General features: G+C 37.7%; 1 protein-coding gene and 1 non-coding gene across 31 annotated transcripts in view; both read left to right on the forward strand.

The window, feature by feature from the left end:
- THRB (thyroid hormone receptor beta) overlaps positions 1-25,613 on the forward strand; it is a 349,469-nt gene that overhangs the window by 214,417 nt on the left and 109,439 nt on the right. The gene's annotated exons all lie outside the window — the stretch shown is intronic.
- Positions 3,842-3,945, forward strand: LOC141567378 (small nucleolar RNA U13). The gene has a single exon (XR_012489972.1). It is a non-coding gene; the product is annotated as a small nucleolar RNA U13 (small nucleolar RNA).

The following is a 25,613-nucleotide window of genomic DNA, read 5'->3' on the forward strand; positions in this document are numbered from 1 at the left end:
AGACCTCGATCTGTCTCATTTCCTTTCTGAAATCTCTTTTCACTCTTCTATGCCAGTGCCTATCAAACTTCAAGATGCATGCAAATCACTGGCTCTTGTGAAAAACACAGATTCTGATTCAGCAGGTCTTGAGTGACCCCTGAGATTCTGCATTTCTAACAAGCTCCCAGGTGGTGCTCATGCCTCTGGCCAGTTCTAGAGCAAAGGCATGTTGCAGAGAACCCCAGGAGGTCCCAGCACGTCCCACCTGCTGACACAGGTGGGCAGAAGGGGGAAAAGGTGAGGTTCCAGCCTCCCTCCCTCCGTGCAGCCCTTCATCTTTAATAAATGCTTCTCTGGGTGAATGTGCTTTACTTCTTGGGCTTCCCATAGTTTTCATTTGGAATAAAGAAAACAGCTTTAAGCAACAAACTTAGGATCACATGGAAAAGACAGCAAAGAAAGAATGTTAGTATTGAATGCTGGGCATCTTTATGATGGTCCGTCTGACCCCTTGATTTAGTTATTATTGGAGGATATCTACTAAATATTGAAGACTTTAATGTCAAGTAATTGCTCACTCTCTATCTGTGAGCAGGACGTTACCAAAAGGAAATTTTCTCCGGCATGCATGAGACTAATATTTACAAAACACTAGAAATATAAAAGTAAATATTTGTATTAGCTGTACTTTGAACATAAGTGCTCTATAATTTTTCTGTGTATTTGAATGTATATATTTAAGGATCTTAAGCTAAACTACAAACATTAACTTGAGACCTTTATTCTTCTCCCTGCGTCATTTACCATGTGACAAATGTTTTCCCCTTCACCTTTTATATTGAGAAACAAAATCCCCTGGAGCCCACACGCCTGTAGTCTGGCTAATAACTTAGCTTTTTTCTCAAGGAAAAAAGTGCTGTTGTCATAGCACACATACTGAGACACACAGTGTGTATTTGATTGAGAAATTGGGCTGTGGGGAATATGCAGGACACCCTTTTGCACTCAAAAGTTCTTAATTTTTTTTTGTATTTTTTTTTTTTTAACCAATTCTGGTAACATTGGGAGCTTCTAGGAATTCAAAGGCCCACTTGAGCTGTCTTCTCTTCTGAAAACCTCTGCCTGGGAAAAAATTGGGGAAGGATTCTGTTTCTCCCCAGTGGAGCTCAGCGTACTGCTTCTTAAAGGATAAAAGAAGCCCTCCCTTTGCCCTGGTGAAAGCCCTTTAATAACCTCACACCACAACCATCTGCTTTCCAAATTTAGCCAAACTCAGCAACGGATATTCTAGAAAAGTCCAAGTCTTGTCTTCATTACTATTTTGGCCCTCCTTTTGTAGAGCTGCAAATCTTTGGAGGTGGAATAGGGAAAAAAGAACATGTTTTGATTTCTTTGGTAGTTTCATAATCACCATGCTTACAAATTCAGGTATAAAATGCCCTGGGGTGTTTAAAGAAAAGAAAAAAAATGATGGTTTGATTTTGCTAAAGAGAGAATAGCACTTTGGCTCCAGGATTGAATATCCTCTTGGTACATAGAACTTTCTACTGACTCAGGTCATAACCTGCACTCAAGTATACTAATAAATGAAAATATCCAATAAAAGTTTTACTCAGAGGAAATAGTAACAAGTTATTATTCACACATGCCTAAGGAGGGCTATGTTTTGAATATGTATCTCTAAGAGAAAAAATTCTTAGACCACAACATCCAGGGGAAAGGTATTTTGGAAAAAAAGAGCCTTCCTGGTTCTCTTGAGTCATACAAACGAACCTTGTCTGGGGTCCCAAATAGGTAAGAATTCTAAACATTTCTATGCAAGATTAGATAAAAACTCATGCTTCTAATAATCAAAGGATGTTAGAGAAGGAAAGAACTTTAGAAATAAACTAGTCAAGCCTCTACATTTACAAAGCAACTCAAAGAGCAGAAAAGTCTTGCGCAAGAGCTCCTAACTGACGGGGGTCAGAGGTGAGGCTAGAATTCACGTCAGCCAAAACCCAGGCCAGTGCAATTTCCAGGACACCATGTGACTTAAATCTCCATGTCCTGATGTATTGACCCATCATTAGTTGCTACTTCAGTTCCTTTTCAGATCCATGCAAGAATTGCATGGATGCTAGCAATGCTTCTACTGAGCCCCAGCTGGAAGGCTCGGGAAGTATCTAATTTCTAGCCAGCCTGAGTAATAGCATTATAGATAGATGCTCATACGTTAGCACCCAAGACTTCAGCCTTACTTGATTAAATGGCAGTGTGGATCCCTTTACATTCTTGTTATTTTGATAATTAGATGGGATGTCCAGCTCATCCCTGACCTGACACTTGTATTTCATTTTTAAAGTGAGTCAAGGAGTGAGTAATGCCTTGTATTATAGTTTTGCAGAACAAACTGTACCTGCAGCTCATTAAAATGTGTTTAAAGTTTAATAAAATTGTACCCCATCCAGTAGTAAACCTGACTAAGTGTCTAGGACATCATGCATGCTTTTAACGGCCTGTTTGTTTTTCAAAGATGTGAAGCAAGACAAATTCTGAAACAGAAAGCTACAATACTACCTTAGACTTGCAATTATAAACTTTTTGCCATTTTCAATAGAACCATCTGTTACTGTTTATGTTTCTAAAATATAAAATTGTGATCAATATGATCACATTTTTAAAAATATTTCTTTTCCGTTTCCCAATCTGAGTAAATACCACCCATTTCAAATACATTTGATGTTGCAAAAAACAAAAACGAAAGTTTTAGGACGAAATAATTCAGAAAAAAAAATCCAAATAAGAAAGGACCAAAATTATTCTTGTATAAATCATTAACGTATACATAAAAAATAAAAAATTACACTTAATTTCTTGCTAATAAAATGGGCATGTCTGCTCAAATTACTTGTCAAGGTGAATAAACTAGAGATGGAACACAAAAGCTGATGTTGTTACCCTGAATCAAAAATAATTTACATGTATGTGCATACATTTTGCCTTCATTTCTTGTATTTTTCTTATTTTTATATATTTCTGATATTTTTGCTTTATTTCTTATATTTAAATTCATATATATACATCCAGTTTAATAAACTATGGGAACTTCTGCCCTTGTTAAGGGGCAATGGTGACTCTTTCCTGGAGATACCATTAGTAAATCATCAAGACTTTAATCTCTCCACACTTGCACTGCATGTTTTCATTTCTTTAGTTCACATCGACAACATTCATTAGAAGAAGGCAGTATCTCGTATTTGCGGAGAAATAAGACAGTACATTGGGGATGAAGCAAAATGTCAATATTGTCTTAAGTCCATGGCCTAAGTCACGGCCACACACTAAATAATTTCCTGGGAACATGTGCTGTGTCTGCCCAACAGGGCCTGTTCACAACTGGAGTCACGTAACCATGCCAGTGGTAGAGTGTATAAGAAATTACTCTCTTTTTCTTCTTAGAATGTTGCTTTTATAAAATACATCAATGCATATTTGTGAATAGTTCATTTATGTACTGGAATATAGCATTTACTATAAAAATTTAAATATAACAGAAAAAATGTAAGAAATAAAGCAAAATATAACCCCATGTTCTACCTTCCAGAAATAGCCAGTACTAACATTTGAAGAAAGTGCTTTCTAGGTTATTTTTGCATGAACATGGACAAAATAGGAAGAAAGGAAACAGGAAGGATGGGTCCATAGAAATAAATTTATAAATATGTCATCACATTATAAATGCTACATTAAAATAAGTGTTAAATTTAATTTTACTTGAATTTATCTGAAGGGCAACTGAAGAAATTGCTGAATTTTGGCTAAATGTTTCCTCACCCCAAGGATACTCGATTTCAAAAGAGTCTTAAAATACTGAAAGGTCCTTTTGTAGTTCATAAGTGTGATGATTGGGTGTCCACGCTTTTGCGTGAGATGTGCCTCCCACAAACCTTGTTACGACATCGGCACATTACCCGTCTGACGTGAACTAGAAAAAAAAAAAAAAAAATACTGAAAGACTTTTTTAAATGACATCATTCCTTTTTTATTGTTTCCATTTTAAATAATATTAATTAACTATACCTAATTTTTTTTAATTTGCATTTTTTCCCACCTCAACCCCTCCCATTCTTCCAGCTTTTGTTAGTTATATTATTTTTACTTTGTCAAGGTTTATAATACATTCTGCTTTTGCCAGTTGTTTAGTCATACTCTATCTATAAACCGGTGATGCTCACCAACAGCCCTTTCACCCTGGCTTCTCTATTCTAATCTCTGCTTGGCTGGATTTCATTGTCACCTGGTTTTTGTTGTTGTTGTTTTGGTTTGTTGTTGTTTTCAAGAATCACTCAGGGGTGCTTTAATTTCCCGAATTCCTTCATCTTTCAGAATACATGTCTTTTACATCTCACTTTTCCTCAGTACTTTGAAAATAGTTGCCTCATTGTCTTTGAGGTTGAATGTCATTGTGGAGAAATCTTGAGCTGACCAAAATTATTGCCATTATAGAAAACTTTCTTTTTCTGCCTAGTTGACTAAAAAATTAATTTTTAGCTTTGATGCTAGGATATGGCAAGTGGTCATTCTTTAACACTTTTTTTCCTGAAACATTGCATACCATTTTTATCTGCAGATGTAAGTCTTCTTTCATTTCAGAAAAGTTTCGAATATTATACCTTTGCATTCCTTTCTGTGACATTTCTCTTCTCTGGAAACACCAATTATTCTTAGGGTCTATTGTATTTGTTCTCTGCCTCTATCCACTTATCCAACTGCTGTAAACACTGTCTCTCCCCCCCCTCCACTGACTGTTTTATGAAGTCTTTCTTCTTATCATTAATTTTATATTCTTTGCTGTTTCAATTATTTTATTTCTATAATGGTGGCATTTTACTTCAAATTTTCTTAGTTCTGCCATCTCCCTTTTTATTACTCTATTCTTTTATAAATTTGTTTTAATCTCTTGTAAATTGAATTCTCAGAGAAAATTTTCTTATTTTTCTTGGGTTATATTTTCTTAATGAGCTGAACTATTTCTCTCTCTCTCTCTCTCTCTCTCTCTCTCTCTCTCTCTCTCTCTCTCTTTGGACCTATTTATCTATCTCTATCTCTCTCCCTCCCTCCCTCCATAAGTACATAGTATATCTTTTCATTTTGTTCATTCTTAATGGGAAAGCTCTGCCCAGACCTTTTTACTGTACTAGAGTGTAGGTTAATTTTTCTTGACATTTTCCCAATCGTCCCAAAATCTATTGTCTTTCTCTCCAAGTACAGTTTGTGGGTTGAGTATTGGCTTCCAACCTCTTTTCTAAAACAAGAAAATGCAAGTGAGGAAGCACCAGTACAGCAGGTTACCTTTGTAGAGGACCTGGGACCTGGGACCATTAGATGTCCCAAATCAGGATCTCCACCAACTGCAGTGGATCCTATGGCTATAGTCTTCAGCTCTGCCCCAATTTGCCAATGCTCCATGGTTATGCACAAGAGCTACTCTTTTCTAAAGTGTTTTTCTTGATTTTTCCCAGGGCTACCTCTTCACCTCCCTCATATCACTGCTTTTCAAGTTTAAAGATATTATTAGAGTCTCTGGATTCAGTTCATTCACCTGCTTTCCTCAGTCTCAGAGGTGAAGGGGTTAAAGTTACAGTTCGCTAGTCCAGCTACTCCTAATCCTTTGGCCATCACTTTTTAAGATGAGGATATGGCGCTATATTCCTTTCTTTGCTTTGTGGCTGCTGGCAATATTTTGTTTTAATTTGTTTTATTTTAATATATGTTTTTATTCATTCATTAAGTATTAAAGGAGGGAGACCCCATGGTCCAACTCTACACAGTGATTTTCTCCCTCTCATCTCAAAAACCACATTAGTTTCTACGTTTAAAAAACAGTAACACTACACAGATTTTGAAAAGTTTAAATGAAGATTAAAATTTCCATGCCAAGTATGTAGTTTCATTATTGATTTTATGACTATAAAAGAATGCATTCTTTGAAAAAAATACAGAAAAGCAGTATAAAGAACACATGAGACATTCATTCTCATATCATTTCGGTGTGTGTATTCTTTTAGCATTTTGCTTCTCTGTATAGTTTTTAGAAATTGGTTTCACACTTCATATATGGTTTTTATTTTGTTGCTTATTTTACCTCTAACGGTATACTTGGAGCATTTACCATAGCCTTAAATATGCTTTGAAAAAATATTTTAATCATTTGGAAGGATGCTAATGTATTCAAATAATCCCCTATTGTTGTACATTTATATTATTTATAATTTTTATCAACATTAATGCTAGAATGAACACCTTTCTATATAAATCTTTGGATGTATTTCCTTTAAAATATGTCCATAATAATCATTATAAACCTTGATTATTATATAGTGTTATATGAGAGGGAGAGAAAAATCCTGTACCAGATTAGTTTTTGAGACATAAAATGTTAAATAAATTTAAGTATATGTAGTTTACTGCTTTCCTCCCATAAATTCAAGGTCTAAAATTATGTGAATTCTGATGAATTATTTCATGAAAGCCACCGAGGAATTTCCTAAATTATTTTCAAAAAGTACCACTTTTACTGCCTTGATTAGTGCCCTTTGGCTTTTTCTACAGAATTCAGAGTAGCATAGTGATTCACTGCACAAACTCTGGGGTCAGAAAGACATGGGATCTAATCCCAACTGTGTCACTTACATGACATCATGGCCCTTCCACATTTCCCTCTTCACCTCCTTCTTTAATTATGTTCTAATGACACCTTCTTTCTGTCCCTCCAGCAGACAAAGATCATATTCCTCTTGACCCCTGCTATTCCTTCTAATGTAACACTCTCCCCCAATCTACTCATGGCTGACCCTTTCTCATTCAAGGGTTAGTTCTCTGCTTAGCTAATGTTGCCATTAACTTTTTCTTCCAGTTATTCTCTATTCCATTACTCTTGTTTTTTCATAGTACTTCACATCACTTCAAGGTATCTTAATAATGGCTCTAATAATAATAATAACTTAATGGCCCTGATTGATGGTATTATTAGCTTACCTCAGCACCCATAATTCCTTTCTACCCACCTACAGCTATGGTGCCCTTCTACTGTGAGGGGTACTGCCCTCTGCTGGACTTTTAGAATATTGATACTACAGGCACTAAGTCTGGTTTCATATTTTGCAACCATAGGTTTATTGTTTGGGGACAGGGGCAGGAGTGTTCTCCAAGTGTCAAATACTTGAGACTTACTGACTTTCAGGTAGCAGATTTGTATGTTTTATTCTACATGAATATGAATCAGGAATGGTTTAAAATATGAAATGACCTTGGTATAATAATGATAATTACTGTTCAATTGAGTGTTGTCTTAGTACCAACCACTGTGCTAAGGGGTTTTCATATATTATCTCATTTACCTTAAGCATTGTCACCTGGGAAAACAAGGCAATAAACTTGAGACGTAGTACAGTATAAAGCTTTCCCAAACCTCAGAATAAAGCCGATTCTCTATGCCAAAGCTTTGTCTGCGCATTTTGGAAAAAGAAAAATGAAGAAATGGAATAAAAAATTTTTAAGCACTAAAGAGGCCTGAGTTCTTGACTCAACTCTGACTCTAATTATCGTGTGTCATTTAGAGATTTACTGTGTCTTTTCTAGACCTTAGTTACCTCAAATGTAAAATGAGGCTGAGAGCCCTTTCAGCCATGAAATGATTCAGTTAGACCCAGGAGTTAGATAATTTTGCTCAGCCAAAGCCAGGGGGAGAAAAAAAGTCATTTGTTCATTCTTTCCAGGTACAGTGGCTCAAAAATTCTAAGAACTAAGGCATTACTTTGGTTTTATGTTTGTCTATCTTTTTATAATTTATCACATAATTTAATTATTTCACTTGTTCTTCACAAACAACCCTATGACTCATATAAGGCACATGCAATGATCATTTTACAGACAAAATTTAAAAGCTTACAAATAAAACATTCTTGGTAAAATTGATGGACGAGGATAGACATCATCAAAATGGCAGCATGAGGTGAGCCTCTGTAAAGCTCCCCTGGAATTTACAACTAATCGAACAACAATAACTCCACAAAGGACTCCCTGCACAGCAGACAGGCAAGACGAAGAGGCCCACTACTGAATTCACCTAAAGGTGGGCTAATCACATGAGTGGGGGAGGAGGGAAGGGAGAAGTGTGGAGACAGAGCCGCGCAGGCGCAGGACGCAGACCTGGCTCAGTGCGCCGAGCTTGCTGCATCCCGGAACTACCACAGCTGGGGGAGAGGGAAGAACTCGGACTGCTAGGGCTCCGCTTATGGCCCACAGGGCTGAGGGGGCAGCATATAACACAGCTGAACCCAACGCTCACGGCAGAGACCTTGGAGAAAAGACTGAGGGAATAAGGCTGAAAACGGTGGTTTAAGCCCTCACTGCCGAGCAGAGAATGGAAGCCTTAGGCACTGAGACTAGCCCCCCTCCCTACCCTCCTAGAGCTTGCCCTGCCCCCACCTGCCAGGTGCTAGAAGCGGAACAGTAGCAGTGTCATATCAGAAGAACAGAGTATTTGCTGTTCTGAGAACTGTGGACCACAGACACAGATTCACAGCCCAACTAGTTCCAGCAAAGGGGAGGGAGCTGTGGAAGCAGGACCAGCTATGGTGGTGGTTGCTGCCATTGCTCTGGGCCACCTCTCACAACTCACGCCACCCCTGGCCCCACCTATCTGGGTGGATCCCTGCAGGAGTAAACAGAACTACTGAAACACATGGGCTCTGAATCTGGTGCAGGAAGAGCTTTGGAACTTCAAAAGCTCTCCGCATACACACACGGACACTGCGCCCTGTGACCCAGGTGAACAATTAACAGAGGAGATGCCCGTCTCCCAGGGAATCCCCCCATTCCTGGAATAGTGCAGAGAAAATATAGCACTACCATGTGAGAGAGAAAAAAAAGGCTGCAGTCAGAGAGAAAATAAAACATTCTACCAACAAGTACTGGAAAACAAAAGAAAGACCATTTCATATCAACCTGTTGCGGAAGCCACTCCTGTAGATGTCTAGGAAAAGAAATAATAAATCAGTAATTGCCATGAATAACCAAGGCAATAAGACAGCTCAGAAAGAAAGTGAAAAGTCTCCAGAAAAGGAACTTAAAGATATGGAAATATGTGACTTAAATGACAGAGAATTCAAGATTGCAGTTCTGAAAAAACTCAACGAGATGCAAGAAAACACAGAAAGGCAGTTTAATGAACTCAGAAACACAATCAAAGAACAAGATGAGCATTTTACGAAAGAGATTGAAATTTTAAAACAGAACCAAATAGAATTTCTGGAGATTAAGAACTCAATAGAAGAAATTAAGAATGAAATAACCAGCTTAGGTAGTAGAGTTGACCAGATGGAGGAAAGAATCAGTGACATCGAAGATAGAAACCTAGAAATGACACAGATGGAAGAAGAAAGAGACTTGAGACTTAAAAGAAATGAAAGAACTCTACAAGAACTTTCTGACTCCATCAGAAAGAGCAATATAAGAATAATGGGCATACCAGAAGGAGAAGAAAGAGAGAAGGAACAGAGAATATATTCAAACAAATTGTCGATGAGAACTTCCCAAACTTGTGGACAGAACTGGATCTTCGAATCCAAGAAGCAAATAGAACACCTAATTACCTCAATCCCAACAGGCCTTCTCCAAGGCACATTGTATTGAAGCTGTCTAAAATCAACGACAAAGAAAGAATCCTCAAGGCAGCCAGGGAAAAGAAGACGGTAACCTACAAAGGAAAGCCCATTAGATTATCATCAGATGTTCAGCAGAAACTCTCCAAGCCAGGAGAGAGTAGAACCAAATATTCAAAGTATTGAAAAAGAGAAATTGTGAGCCAAGAATAATATATCCAGCAAAGATATCCTTTAGATATGAAGGAGGAATAAAGACCTTTCCAGACATACAGAAGCTGAGGGAATTTTCTAATACACGACCTGCACTACAAGAAATACTAAAGGAGGCTATTTGACCACCATCAACAGGGACAATTTGTGGCAACCAAAACATAAAAAGGGCCTGGAGAGTAAAGGCCTGAACCGGAATATGGGAATGGAGAAAGTAAGTGTGCTGAAGAAAATGGAATACTCTAAATATCAAACTTTCTTTTACATAAACTTAAGGGTAACCACTCAAAAAAAATCCAGAACTGAAATATATACTGTAATAAAAGAAGAAACAGAGGAAACATCATAGAATACCACCACACAGAAATAATAGACAACAACAAAAGGCAAAGAAACAATGGAGACACAGCCTTACCAGAAAACTAAAGATAGAATGACAGGAAATCCTCACATATCAATAATCACCCTAAATGTAAATGGACTGAACTCACCAATAAAAAGGCACAGAGTAGCAGATTGGATCAAAAACTAAACCCAACCATATGCTGTCTCCAAGAGACACATCTCAGCTACAAGGACAAGCATAGACTCAAAGTGAAAGGGTGGAAATTGACACTCCAAGCAAATGGTACCCAGAGAAAATCAGGTGTAGCCATAATGATATCAGATGAAACAGACTTCAGGTGAAAAAGATAACAAGAGACAAAGATGGACATTTCATAATGGTAAAGGGACTATACAACAAGAAGACATAACAGTCATCAATATTTATGCCCCCAATCAGGGAGCACCGAAATATACCAAGCAACTACTAACAGAACTAAAGGGAGAAATTGACCAAAACACAATTATACTAGGGGACTTAAATACATCATTGACAGCTATGGATAGATCATCCAAACAGAAAATAAATAACGAAATAGCAGCCCTAAATGACACATTAGATGAAATGGACATAATTGACATATAGAGCACTTCATCCTAAAACATCAGACTATACATTCTTTTCTAGTGTACATGGAACATTCTCAAGGATAGACCATATATTGGGACATAAAATCAGCCTCAGGAAATTTAAAAAGATTGAAATCATACCAAGCATATTCTCTGATCACAAGCTTTGAAATTGGATATCAACTGCAAAAAAAAGCAGGAAAAAACACAAATACATGGAGATTAAACAACATACTTTTAAAGAACGACTGGGTCAAAGAAGAAATTAGAGGAGAGATCAAAAGATACATAGAAACAAATGACAATGAAAATACATCCTACCAAAATTTTTGGGATGCAGCAAAAGCAGTTTTAAGAGGGAAATTTATATCATTACAGGCCTATCTCAAGAAACAAGAAAAATCCCAAATAAATAACCTCATGTTACACCTTAAAGAACTAGAAAAAGAACAAGTGAAACCCAAGGTCAGCAGAAGAAAGGAAATAACAAAAATCAGAGCAGAACTAAATGAAATAGAGAACAAAAAGACAATAGAAAAAATTAATGTGACAAAGAGCTGGTTCTTTGAAAAGATTAACAAAATTGACAAACCCTTGGCTAGACTCACTAAGATAAAAAGAGAGAAGACACTAATTAACAAAATCAGAAATGAAAAAGGGGAAGTTATCACGGACACCACAGAAATACAAAGGATCATCCAAGAATACTATGAAGGACTATATGCCACCAAATTCAATAACCTAGAAGAAATGGACAAGTTCTTAGAAACATATAGCCTTCCAAGGCTGAAACATGAAGAACTGGAAAATCTAAACAGACCAATCACCAGAAATGAAATCGAATCAGTCATCCAAAACCTTCCCAAAAGCAAAAGTCCGGGACCAGATGGCTTCACTAGTGAATTCTACCAAACCTTCAAAGAGGATCTAGTACCAATCCTGCTCAAACTCTTCCAAAAAATTGAAGAAGAGACAGTACTCCCTAATTCATTTTATGAGGCCAACATTACCCTGATACCAAAACCTGGTAAGGACAACACAAAAAAAGAAAACTACAGACCAATATCTCTGATGAATACAGATGCAAAAATCCTAAACAAAATTCTAGCAAATCGAATACAACAATGCATTACAAAGATTATTCATCACGACCAAGTGGGGTTCATCCCTGGGGCACAAGGATGGTTCAACATCCGCAAATCCATCAATGTGATACATCACATAAACAAAATAAAGGACAAAAATCATATGATTATATCAATTGATGCAGAAAAAGCATTTGACAAGATACAACATCCATTTATGATTAAAACACTTAATAAAATAGGTATAGAAGGAAAATACCTTAACATAATAAAGGCCATATATGACAAGCCCTCAGCTAATCTCATAATTAATGGTGAAAAACTGAAGCCCTTTGCTCTACGTTCAGGAACACGACAGGGCTGTCCCCTATCACCTCTGCTTTTCAACATAGTGTTGGAAGTCCTTGCCAGAGCAATCAGGCAAGAGAAAGAAATAAAAGGCATCCAAATTGGGAATGAAGAAGTTAAATTATCACTCTTTGCAGATGACATGATGCTATATATAGAAAACCCTAAAGACTCCACCAAAAAGCTATTAGAAACAATCAATGAATACAGTAAAGTTGCTGGCTACAAAATCAATGTACAAAAGTCCATTGCATTCCTATATACTAACAATGAAATCTCAGAAAAAGAAATACAAAAACAATTCCTTTTGCAATTGCAGCAAAAAGAATAAAATACCTAGGAATAAACTTAACCAAGGATGTGAAAGACCTATATGCTGAAAACTATAAGACATTTTTGAAAGAAATTGAAGAAGACACAAAGAAATGGAAAGACATTCCGTGCTCATGGATTGGAAGAATCAACATAGTTAAAATGGCCATGTTACCCAAAGCAATATACAGATTTCATATAATCCCCATCAAAATTCCAATGTCATTTTTTAAGAAATAGAACAAAAAATCATCAGATTTGTTTGGACCCACAAAAGATCCCGAATTGCCAAAGCAATCTTAAGAAAAAAGAACAATACTGGAGGTATCACACTCCCTGACTTTAGCTTGTACTACAGGGCTACAATAATCAAAACAGCACGGTATTGGCAGAAAAACAGACACATAGACCAATGGAATAGAACTGAGAACCCAGAAATAAAACCACATAAAATATGGACAGATAATTTTTGACAAAGAAACTGAAAACATACAATGGAGGAAAGACAGCCTCTTCAATAAATGGTGCTGGGAGAATTGGATAGCCACGTGCAAAAGAATGAAACTGGACTGCTATCTGTCACCATGTACCAAAATTAATTCAAAATGGATCAAAGACTTAAGCATAAGACCTGACACAATAAACTGCATAGAAGAAAACATAGGTACTAAACTTATGGACCTTGGGTTCAAAGAGCATTTTATGAATTTGACTCCAAAGGCAATGGAAGTAAAAGCTAAAATAAACGAATGGGACTATATGAAACTTAAAAGCTTCTGCACAGCAAAAGAAACCATCGACAAAATAAAGAGGCAACCAACTGAATGGGAGAAGATTTTTGCAAACAGTGCCTCCGATAATGGGCTAATATCCAAAATATACAAGGAAGTCATGAAACTCAACAACAAAAAAAACAAACAACCCAATTGAAATATGGGCAGAGGACCTAAAGAGACAGTTCTCCAAAGAGGACATACAAATGGCAAATAGACATATGAAAAATGCTCAACATCACTAATCATCAGAGAAATGCAAATAAAAACCACAATGAGATATCACCTCACCCCAGTCAGAATGGCTATCATCAACAAGACAAATAGTAACAAGTGTTGGAGAGGCTGTGGAGAAAAAGGAACCCTCATACACTGTTGGTGGGAATGCAGACTGGTGCAGCCATTATGGAAGGCAGTGTGGAGGTTCCTCAAAAAATTACTAATAGAATTACCATATGACCCAGCAATCCCTCTCCTGGGTATCTACCCAAAAAATCTGAAAACATTTATATATAAAGACGTGTGTGCCCCAATGTTCACTGCAGCTTTGTTTACAGTGGCCAAGACATGGAAACAACCAAAATGTCCTTCGATAGATGAATGGATAAAGAAGTTGTGGTATATATACACAATGGAATACTATTCGGTGGTAAGAAATGATATAGGAACATTTGTGACAACATGGATGGATCTTGAGAGTATGATGCTATGTGAAATAAGTCAGACAGAAAAAGCAGAGAACCATATGATTTCAGTGATATGTGGTATATAAACCAAAAACAACAGAAGAACAAGACAAACAAATGAGAAACAAAAACTCATAGACACAGACAGTAGTTTAGTGGTTACCAGAGGGTAAGGGGGGAGTGGGGTGGTAGATGAGGGTAAGGGGGATCAAATATATGGTGATGGAAGGAGAACTGACTCTGGGTGGTGAACACACAATGGGATTTATAGATGATGTAATACAGAACTGTACACCTGAAATCTATGTAATTTCACTAACAATTGTCACCCCAATAATTTTTTTTTTTAATGCCATTGGAAAAAAAAAATTGATGGGTGATATACTAAAACTTAGGTCTTCTGATGCTTTTTTTATAATTGAATAAATTTGATGTGTAACATTGTATACATTTAAGGTGTACAATGTGTTACTTTGATATATTTATATATTATAATATTGCAGTTATAGTGAGATTTATCACATCGCATGATTGTAGTACAGTATTATTGTAAGATCATTTTGGAGGCTGACATAGGACTTGTGTATTAATTACATGTAGTGTTAACTGTCAGTTAACACTTGAGCAACTCTTATTTTAAAACAAAGTTACTTCTTTAAGGCTCTAGAAATAATCCTTAACTTATTAGTGATAGGTATGTTCTAAATGTAATTTACTGTTTTAATATAATTATCTACGTCTATATTTCATATTCTGTAAATATTATTGAGTGCCCACTCTGCCTTCCTGCTGGAATGGAGGGAATATTAGCAAAAGAGATGACAGTAACCTCAATCCTCATGAAATCTATTATCTAGTATGTCATGAAGTCATTCCTGGTATCATCTTCAAAAACAATTGGATGTTAAATGCCAAAACTCAAATGCTGGGAAATTGTATATGTTAATTCTATTATGTATGTTTGTGGCATCATAAAATCATTTTTAAAGTATCTGCTTGGAGGGGGTGGTTGACAAATTTCCTTTCAGTCTTTTATTAGCCATGTAATCTTGAGCAAGCCTCCTTACCTCTCCACACATCTTTTCCCTCACTTGATAAACAGAGATAATGCTCCATAATTTGCAGTGGTTTTGTAACGATTAAATAAGATAACATATACAAAGAGTCTGGCATACATACTCAATACATGCAGCTGTTGAGTGAAAAAGAACAGGAAAAGAGAAAAAAAGAAAATTGAAAACAGTCCAGCAGGCAAGTTGAATTGGAAGAATGCCAAAAATGACAAAATTACTTAATGTTGTTGTACATAAATGGCTGGAAGTCATAAAAAAAAAAAAAAAACCTGAAGAGTAATATCTTCTTCTATTATGTTTGAACCCAATAATGGAATTATTTGTGCCTCTATGTCATATTGGTATTCATTGACTTTCAGTTCTGGGCCCAGATACTCTATAGAAGACATGTTCAGTTTAAACCCACCATCTAAATTGGGTGAAAGAAGTCTTGCAAGAAATAAATTCTATAAATAAATATAGCGAGTAATTGCTATGTGCCCAGCACTGTTATAGCTGCTAGAGATAGAGGAATGAACAAAACAGGAAAAAGAAAATCCTGTCCTCATAGTGTTTACAATCTAGTAGAAAATAAATAATATTAGAAGATAAATAATAATATTAAAATAGGCAATAAAGAATATTAAAAAGTAAATCATGTGGTATATTAGGTGACAAACTATGGAGAGAAGGTAGGAAAGGGGGAGGGAGTAATTTTAAATAGGTGATTAGGTTGAATATTATTGAAAAGGTAACATTTGAGCAAAGACTTGAAAAAGGTGGGAGTAAGATTTTTAACAATATCTGGGGGAGGAGCTTTTCAGAGAAAGCATGTTCAAAGGCCCTGAGGTTGAAGCAAGCTGGTGTGTTTGAGAAACAGCTAGGAGGTCAGCTGGACAGGAGTGGAGTGAATGAGGAAGAACAGCAAGAGATGAAATCATGGGTCATGGGGGGCTTTGGTTTTTATTCTGAGTGTGATAGGAAACCATTGCAGGGTTTGAGCAGAGGGATGAAATGAACTGATATATAATTCAACCACTGGAGCCATGTGACGTAATTTATGTTTTGAAAGGATCACTTCTGGCTTCATGTTGAGAATAAAATGGGGACAGGGATGAAAGCAGGAAGAGCGGGCTATTGTAATAATCCAGGAGACAGATGATGACAGCAGTGATGAAGGTGAGATTCTTAATCATTTAGAATCATCCTTCATAGTTATAAGGAAGACAGAGGGAGGAATAAGTTTGTGGGTTTTTAGGGGGACACAGGGAAGGTCTCTGTAATCCAAATTTAAGATGTCTATTATTGTGGACAATAAGATTTACAAGGAGAGTGTAGATGCACGTTTGGGGAATATTATCATGTGGATGGTTTTTAAAGCCATGAGACAGAATGAGATCACCAAGGAAGTCAGACAGATAAAGAATAAAATACAAGATATCCAAGGAGTGAGTCTTGAAGCAACTTAATGGATAAAATGTAAAAGAACCATAAAAAAAAAAAAAAACTGAAAAAAGGAGTGACCAGTGATTTGTGAGGAAAGTGTCTGATCCAAGAAACATGTTTGTTAGTCAATAGTTTTTCCCAATATTGAGGCGAGTGATGAGGCAGGAAGGAATGGGGAGAATCACTGGAACAATGTCCCTGAGTAGGAGGGCTAGGGGTCAAGTACACACATAGGAGGTTGACCTTTGGTAGGACTATGGCCACATCACCTATTGCAGAGGTTCTCAAAGTGTGGTCCCAGACAGTAGCATCGGTACAGATGCTGATGAGGTGTGGATGTGGGAAATTCTCTCTGATTGCATCTGATTTCTCAGGGAAATAGGAAGGAAGGACGTTAAGCTGAGAGTATTAAGGAGAAGCCGTTGGAGATTTGAGAAGACAAGAAAGGTTATCTAGGAGAATGGGAGAGTGAGATCTAGAGAATATAGTGTGAGTGCCTGGAAACATTAAGTGCTCACCTGAGGTTGACATGTCTACACTGACACAGTCCATTTCATTGTGTATTTTTCTCCCTCCAAGTCCAGTTGGAGTTAACAAGGTAAAAGAGAAATGCAGAGGAGGAATAAATGAATTAAATGATTAATACCTTATAAATACGAGCTTTGTAGGTAAACATTGCTTTCCGGCATGGAAATTATACATTTCCGGAAGACACCCCCTTACTTTTTATTCTTAAGGTCCAAAGTCCAGCCTGGAGGCCTGACCTGTTTGCTTCTTGGTGAAAGAGTCATGTCTGCAATTTTGCCACCATCATGCAGTTCATGAGTCCTAGGTGTTACATACAACAAGGGCTGCCCAGCTAGTCAGATGGCAAATTAGAGCAAAAGTGTGCACCCAGAGTGCCCAGAAACAACTGTTTCTTCATTTCCTCCCATGCCCGCCATATTCTCCTTTGGGGACAAAACCATTATTTAAACAAAAACTTGGCATTCAGAAAAGACCGCATATTATATGATTCTATTTATGTGAAATGTCCAAAATAGGTAGATCTATAGAGAAGAAAATAGATTACTGGTTGATTGGGGGAGGAGGGAATGAGGGAGAGGGGAGTGATAGCTAAAGCGTATGGAGTTTCTTTTTGAGATGATGAATATGTTCTAAAGTTGACTATGGTGATGATTACATTTATCTATGAATATACTGTAATCTATTGATGTGTATACTTTATATGGGTAAATTGGAGGGTACGTGAATTATATCACAAGGCTGTTTAAAAAATCTTGCATACCCACACATTTATTTACGTATTTGTATAGAAGAACATCAAGGACTTATTAATGAAAATAAACCAAATCATTTTAACCTATAATTGAATTCTTTTACACCTATCTTTAAATAGAAGCGCTTACTTCAAATGCTGAGAACTCTCTGCTATATGTAAAAAACAAAACAACAAAACAAAAACTTTCTAGTCTCTGATATGAAAAATAACTTGCAGGAGTTAAGCTTTTTTTTTTTTTTTCCTTTCAAAAATCAAAAAAAAAAAAAAAAAGGAAAGTACGAAGGAAAGCCAATTCTAGTTCTGTAGTGCTTTGTTGTGAAAAACTTGGACGAAAAGCTGCTGTTAATTCTACTTTTCAAAGCTAGATCCTCTCTGACCCATCAAAACAAATGCTCCCAGGAGTCTTAAGGTGATATGTTCCTCTTTTGTCAAAGTGGCAGAGGCTGCGAAGCACAAATGCATTTCTGCTTCCATCAGCTTCATGACTGAGCACTAATAGTGTCCTTTGTTTCACTGTTGCATTAACTTGTTTGCTCTGAGTTTAGGGAAGCACACTCCTTTTCATACCATCATTGAAATGTGCAACTTGTCCCTCTTTTAAAACATGCTGGCACTTACTTACTTCGTGTTTCTGGTGATTTAAGTGACGCCTCAATTGTTCGTCTTGGCCAATTTGTCTTTGTGTAGAAGGAGTCCCAAGACCACATAGTCTTGTCCTCCAGCATCCAAAAATAAATTCTGAAGGTGACTGATCATTCACCCTCTATTCTTGATAGATATTTATGGAAGGGTTATCGGATACGCGTTGAGCAGCATGGGTCTTTGCAGTCAGAGCATGAAGGAAGCATCAAGAGGCCAAGTGAGCTTTTCAGCCAGTGGCTCTGTGACCTTGGGCAAGCCATTGAATTTTCCATTTCCATATCTAAAAATAAGGAGCCGGATCAAGCAATCTCTGGGGTTCTTTCTGACTCTTAACTTCTAGAAAAGGCATTGAACTGCTGAGAGGTGAAGAACTGGGGCCCTGGAGTAAGAATGACCTGGTTAGAATTCTGGGTTTGCTACTTACTAGTAACCTCATTCTAATTCTGCAGCCTCTCTATGCCTCAGTTACTTCCCGTCAAAAAAGAGAATAAGAATCATACCTACTGTCTAGGTACAGCCTGTAAGGTACTGATCACGACGCTTGTGATGGAGTAATAGCAATTGGTATTTAAGGGAATGATGTGCCTGTACTCAACAGAAAAGCTAAAGAGATGACCCCGCACACGCTTTAGGTCTAGCTGGGGAGCAAAGCTAGCATATGTGAGATTATCAACCATCTAGTACAAAGCAACAGTCCAGGAAAGGGTTAGACAACAACACACACGAGAGCTGAAGTTTCAGGCAGCTTAGTTCAGGGCTGGGACTGTTGGTTGGGAGAAAACGTAAGCTGAAGCTCGACTTGTTTGTTTGTTTCTTTCCTTCCTCCCCTCTGGCTCTCCCAAGTTTATTTTGGTTTTGAAACCAGGCCCACCCAGGGGAGCTAACCAAGCAACAGACCCTTCAGCCTTTTCCTGTCTCCCAGCCTCAGACTGGCGGGACCCTCCCACCCCGTTGGCTCTCAGGCGTCGCCTGCATTGCTGGGTGCCCTTTTTAAGTTTCCCATCTTCCCCCAAATGATTTCTAGGCCCCCGTCTTGGTGCCTAATCCTGCTCCCCAGCACGCTGCCTTTCACCTTCTTTTCCTCCCTCTCTGCTCTGTTCAAAGGAACACCTCTCCAACCCTGTGGTAAATAAATTAATACAAAGAAAGGGTTTTGATTTATTACACCAATTGGATGTTGTTAAAAAGCTACAGAAGTGGTTCTTCAAGCAGTCAGTTTCTTGTCGGCGCACTCGCTGGATTGGAAGTGCTGCTCTGGGTTTGCCAAACCACAGAACTGAGCTCCTGACTGGAGGAGTTCTCCGAGCTGAAACGGCGGCGCACAGCTGGGCTCTGCTGTCATTCTCAAGGCTTCATCATGACTTCGGCAGATTGCCCCATGTGTGTAGACCAGTGTATATTCACTTACTTTGACAGTGTGTTTCATGCATCATATGATTCATTGCATATAAATTGTGGAAAATGCTTCCCGCGTGGAGCCAATTAAGAATATCCCCCAATTAAAGAAACTGGAGTATCCCACTATGTAGATCAGGGGCCAGCAAACCATAGCCGGAGGGCCAAATCCAGCCCACTGCCTATTTTCATGAAGTTTTATTGGGCTGTACTCATGCACTCATGCATTGTCTATGGCTGCTTTCATACAGCATGATGGAATCATTGCAAAATAAACTATATGGCCCCTAAAGCCTGAAATATTTACTATCTGGCCCTGTGCAGATAAAGTGTGCCAATCCCTGATTCAGATGTAGAAACATCAGATATGATAGGTTCATTGAGTATAGCCATATAATTTATCTAGATTTCTTCTTTCCTATGAAGCATGTATTTTTCTATAGATCTTATAAAGCTCCATTTCATTTTTAAATTAAGACTAGAAATATTAATAGAAAAATCTTGATAAGCTAAGAGAGTATTTCTATGAATGTTGAGGCCATTCATGGATGTTTAGGACTGGAAAGAGTAGCGTCTAATCTGACCTCATCATTTCACAAGTTGAAGAAACTGGGAACTGATGATGGAAGTACCCAGAGTCACAAGACAAGTCATGGCTGTCATGATCGATAACCCAGGGCTCCTAATTTCCTGCGCAGGGCTTTTGCCAGCCCTTTAAAAAAAATGTCACTGAGCAGACCTGATTCGTGCTGCTATGAATTCAGATGACCAGGCTGAAGTGGGCCATCAACATTGCCCTGAAGTCCTACTAAGAGTCTCTGTTCAGTATACTCTCACTTTCTGTAATAACTGTTTCAGACTTCTTAACCTTTCATAAACCTCTGACATCCCCTTCTCCTCCCTTACTCTCATCAGATAACCTCACTTCCTGCTTTAGAGAAAATGAAACCTATCCCACAGGAACTCTAATCTTCCTGACACCAAACGTGCCATCTATATCTGTGCCCATCGTACTTTCTCCTCCCTTCCAGTGGGAGAGTTGTCCCTTCTCTGGATGAGATCCCTTCCCAGGAATTTTATCAATATCAAGTTTCTCTCTCTCTCTCTCTCTCTCTCTCTCTCTCTCTCTCTCTCTCTCTCTCTCTCTCTCTCTCTCTCTCATCAGTTTTTAAACATGTTCACATCTCCATTTTTTTTTAAAGCCTATCATCCACACATCTGCAACTAACTCCCAATTATTTCTTCTCCCCTTCACAGCCAAACTTTCCTAAAGTGTCATCAGTGTGTACCATCTCTGTGTCCTCATCTCCCAGTTTTCTTCAGTATAATCTGTCTGGCTTCAGGTCTCCTCTCACCAACCAGATAACACTTGTTGAGGTTGTTGATGATCTTCGTCTTATTAAATCCAGTGAACGTTTTCCAGAGCTCATCTTATTTGACCTCTCAACACCCTTTGATACCACTGATCACTCTCTCTCTCGACACAATGTTCCCTTAGATTCCAAGATATAAAATGCTCCAGGATTACTTTGTACCTCACAGGCTCTCTTGCTAGCTCACTTGCTGCTCAGCTTCCCTTGTTAGCTCACCTTTTCCTCCTGACTTTTCCATATTAAAGCTCCTCAAATGTTGGTTTCAGGGACTCCTCTTCCTGCTTTATTTGCAATCCTAATCTCATCTCCAACACCTCCAGTTACTATGTATCTCTATGCAAATGCAGACCTCCTCTGACTGAACATAAATGGCCACAGTGATTTTTGAAAGGCAAATCTAATTGTTTCTACTTCCTTTACTTAAGAGTCTTCACCAATTCTAACTTAAGAGTCTTCACCAATTCTAATTTACGATAAGTATAGCATCCTGTCTCTGGATTGAATGGCCCTGCCTGGACAACCTCCTGTCTGCCTTCCAGCCTTATCTTACCTTCTGCTCCCTACCCTCACTTCTCTGCCTGCACCAACCTTCTACCACCCTTGTGGATCTGGCTTCCTCCCCTCTCATTGAATGAACTTATGCACATTCTATCCCTATGCTTGGGATGGTCCTTCTCTCCATTGCAACTTGGTCATCTCCTACTCATCCTTTGATTACATCACAGTCCGCGTGTCTAGGAATCTCATCCCACTCATCACCTGTACTAAGAAGACTTCCCTGACTAAGTCAAATCCTGCTTTTTAGTCTTTCCCTTATAACACTTAAAATAGCTATAATTTTACTTTGAATTTCATAATTCACTTGATTAATATCTGTCTTCTCCCAAAAGGCAGTAAACTGCAAAAGGACAGATACTATAGATTATTTTTGTTTTATACTGTGTGCCTAGCAGTTATTGGCCAGTAGTAGGTACTCAATAAATATTTCATGAAAGAATAGATAGATAGAGGGAAAGAGGGGGAAGGTAGAAAAGGAGGGAGGGAGGGAGGGGTAAGTGGAAGGGTGGAAAGACAGGTGGACAGACAGACAGTTATGACCTATTTGATCTAAAACATTGTGCTTTCATGTAACAGCTGTATGTGATATCAGAAGGGTAGTAGATTGGGGGAGGGGGGTTATCACTTTGTGAGAGATATAAATGAAAAATGTCTAACTATTACAAAACATTGTGTTGTACAACTGAAGTTAATAAAAATAAATTAATTTTTAAAAATTGAAATGAAAATATAAATAAAATATTGTGCTTTCGCATAGGTTTGAATACTGAGCAGATTTTCCATTTACTAAGAGCAAGGGAAGCATAAGCATTTGACAGCAGTGGGGTTGTTGAAGTAGATATCTTTTTTTTTAACTTGTATTTATTTTAAGTGTGTTTTTCCAGAACCCATCAGCTCCAAGTCAAGTAGTTGTTTCAATCTAGTTGTGGAGGCTGCAGCTCAGAGTGGCCCATGCGGGGATCGAACCGGCAACCTTGTTGTTAAGAGCTCTGAGCTCTAACCAACTGAGCTAACTGGCCGCCCTGAAGTCGGTATCTTGATGGACAGCTCCATGCCACTGTTAATACTCTTCCCAGGGACACTATTTTTATGAGAATATAATAATAATGACAAGTGCAGTTTGTCTTTCTTAACTACCACAGATATTTCTAAAATGCAAACTTGTGGCTTCTGATTCATACATGTTAAGGAGGAAAATCCAAGCTGTCACAGGCTCGTAAATAGCTCTGCATTCTTCCTCACTGTGATTCTACTGACTAATGTCATTAGCTGACCACAGAAACTAAGCCGTTGGTCGTAGGAAAATAAAAATGGTGTATGTGCCTGTTGTGTTTGGCACAAAGCCTTTGTTTGGGCAGATATGTATGCCAAGGATCCCTAGAATAAACTGTGTCATAGGATTCAATCAGTTCCAAAGAATTGAGCCCTTAAAAAAACAAAACAACAGCAACAACAAAAACACACCCTAGAGCAATTAACTGAATCCAGTGTATTGAACCTTTTACTAAATGTCAACAAGGCTAGGACAATTGTGTCGACTCCTGCACATTTAAGTGCAGTCTTCTTCAACAGTTATTTTAGAAGGAAGGATATTTCTTCTAGCGATACTGTCCTTTCTCTAAATATTTGCAACTCTGTTGGGACTGCCTTCAAGGCCAAGAGTATGTCATTAAACACATCCTCAGCCTTCATTTGGTCCAAACAAGATTTAAGTCCAAAATGATATAGACTTTCTAATGTGGAAAGCAAAAAAAAAAAAGAAGAAGAAGAAGAAAGAAAAAGGCTCTAAAGAGCCACCTAGTTTTCAGTGAGGAGTTACATAAATGTTCGAAGAAATGGAAAATGTGCGTAGCTTCATCAGATGACAGGGCTTACAAATTCCGATGTGTTTGTTTTAAAACTCAATCTCATTTCTTTAGAGATTTGAACTGGCCACCCCTCCCCGCCCCCCCACACCCAGGCCAGCCTTGACCAGCAAAATGTGTGTTATTTGACCCACATGGTGGTTTTATTTAAAAACTGAGTCAAGATTCTAAAATCAGGAGATTTCAAGTACATACTTGGATTTCTGGTGTCCTCTGGGAAATCTGAAGATCTGGAAAAATTGTTCCCACAACCCTGCATGACAGTCCCCTCCTGGAACCCTGTACCTGTCGCCTTCTTTTTAAAGGAAACAGGCTGGCGTCCGTCACTGCCATTATCAACTATCCTGACCTCACTATGTCTGATTGCACACTCTCCCCCTTTAGATGTTTGTTGTTCTGTGCGATATTTGTTTAATAACTTGTGCCATCTCCCTCTAGACTGAAAGCTTATGAGGACAGGGATGTTTTTTCCTGTATTTATCCACTGCTATGTCCCGTGCACTGATGCATACTCGTACCTGTAAGGTGAATGGATATCTAGCCCCTGCGGGCAGCTAAGTTGACAAGCCTTGCTCTAGAGTCATACTGAGTGGGAGAGAAGACCAATTTTTACCTTTCTATAGATCAAGAACATTTTCTACCATCTATAATTTTCATTTTCTTTTTTATATTATTTTATGCCATTATCACAACATTTTTGCATGTAGTCTTTACAATGATTCTGTAAAGTGTGTACTTCCCTGAACTTTCCCTCAATTTTTTCTGCCTTTTATATTGTATTCACTATATTGTACTGTTTTCATTTCTTTCTTTTGAACAGATACTAAATTCTGTACATGGTTAACAACATAAAATGTATTTGAAAGTCTGCTGTAAAAAGTCTTCCTCCAACCCCCATCCCTTAACCATGAGGTTCCCCGCTCGTAGGCCAGCAGTGTTGTTAGTTTCCTGTATGCCCATCCATAGATATTCTCTGCGTACACAGTTACATATTCCTCTTTCTCTTTGTTTTCATCGTTGTCACATGTCATGTACACTTTGCTTTTCTCACTTAACAATAGTTCTTAAAGATTGTTTTATGTAAACTCATAAAGAGTTTCATCATTCTTTTTTTCACATGCATTTAGCATTCCATTGGAGGACTGCCAGATGGTTTATTCACCTAGTCCCTACGGATAGGCGTTGACGTTTTACCTATCTCCTTTTACAGGTGTTCAAGATACGGGTGTTATAGGTGTTGAAGAAGTGAGATTGTGGGTAGTTTCTATATTTTGTGCTATAGTAAGAAAGTCTTCCCTATTTTAAAGCAAGGATTCTCCCATAGTTTCTTTTAGGATGTTCATGTGTTACATTTAAATATTTCATCCACTTGGTATTTAACCAAGTTATAAGGTGTAAGGTATGCGTTATGGATTCAACTTTCGCTTTTTTTTCCTAGATGGTTTACTGTTTGTCCTATCTCCTTGAATTGAATAAGCCAGTTTTTATCATATTCTCAATTTCTATACATATTGAAATCTATTTCTGAACGTCTATCCTGCACCGTTGATCTATCTATTCATGTACCAACACTGCACTGCTTTAATCATTAAGACATTATACTATATTTTAATATCTGATAGGGTTAACTCCTTCTCATTACTTTTCTTTTTCAAACTTTTCCATATATTTATTTTTCTTTTTTCTATCTTTCTTTCCATATATTTTTTCTTTTTTCATATGTTTAATGTTATGTCAAGAAAATATTTGTTTAGTCTTCCTAAAAATATCGTCAAAAGCAAGCAGTGAATATTATCACAAGCCATTTTAACATCCTTCAAGATCAAATACTTTTGCTCAGTGGATTCATTACTATAATTAGCAATTTTATTGTTCCTCATATTGACCTATCCTTGTTTTCCAGGAAATATTTCCATTTTGTTGGGTATATTGTCCTTTTAATTTTTCTCAAGGGTTATTTATGATATTTTATTCAAGATTTTTTTGCACCAATATAAATA

The sequence above is a fragment of the Rhinolophus sinicus genome, linkage group LG10 (assembly GCF_036562045.2).
Source record: "Rhinolophus sinicus isolate RSC01 linkage group LG10, ASM3656204v1, whole genome shotgun sequence".
Classification (NCBI taxonomy): domain Eukaryota; kingdom Metazoa; phylum Chordata; class Mammalia; order Chiroptera; family Rhinolophidae; genus Rhinolophus; species Rhinolophus sinicus.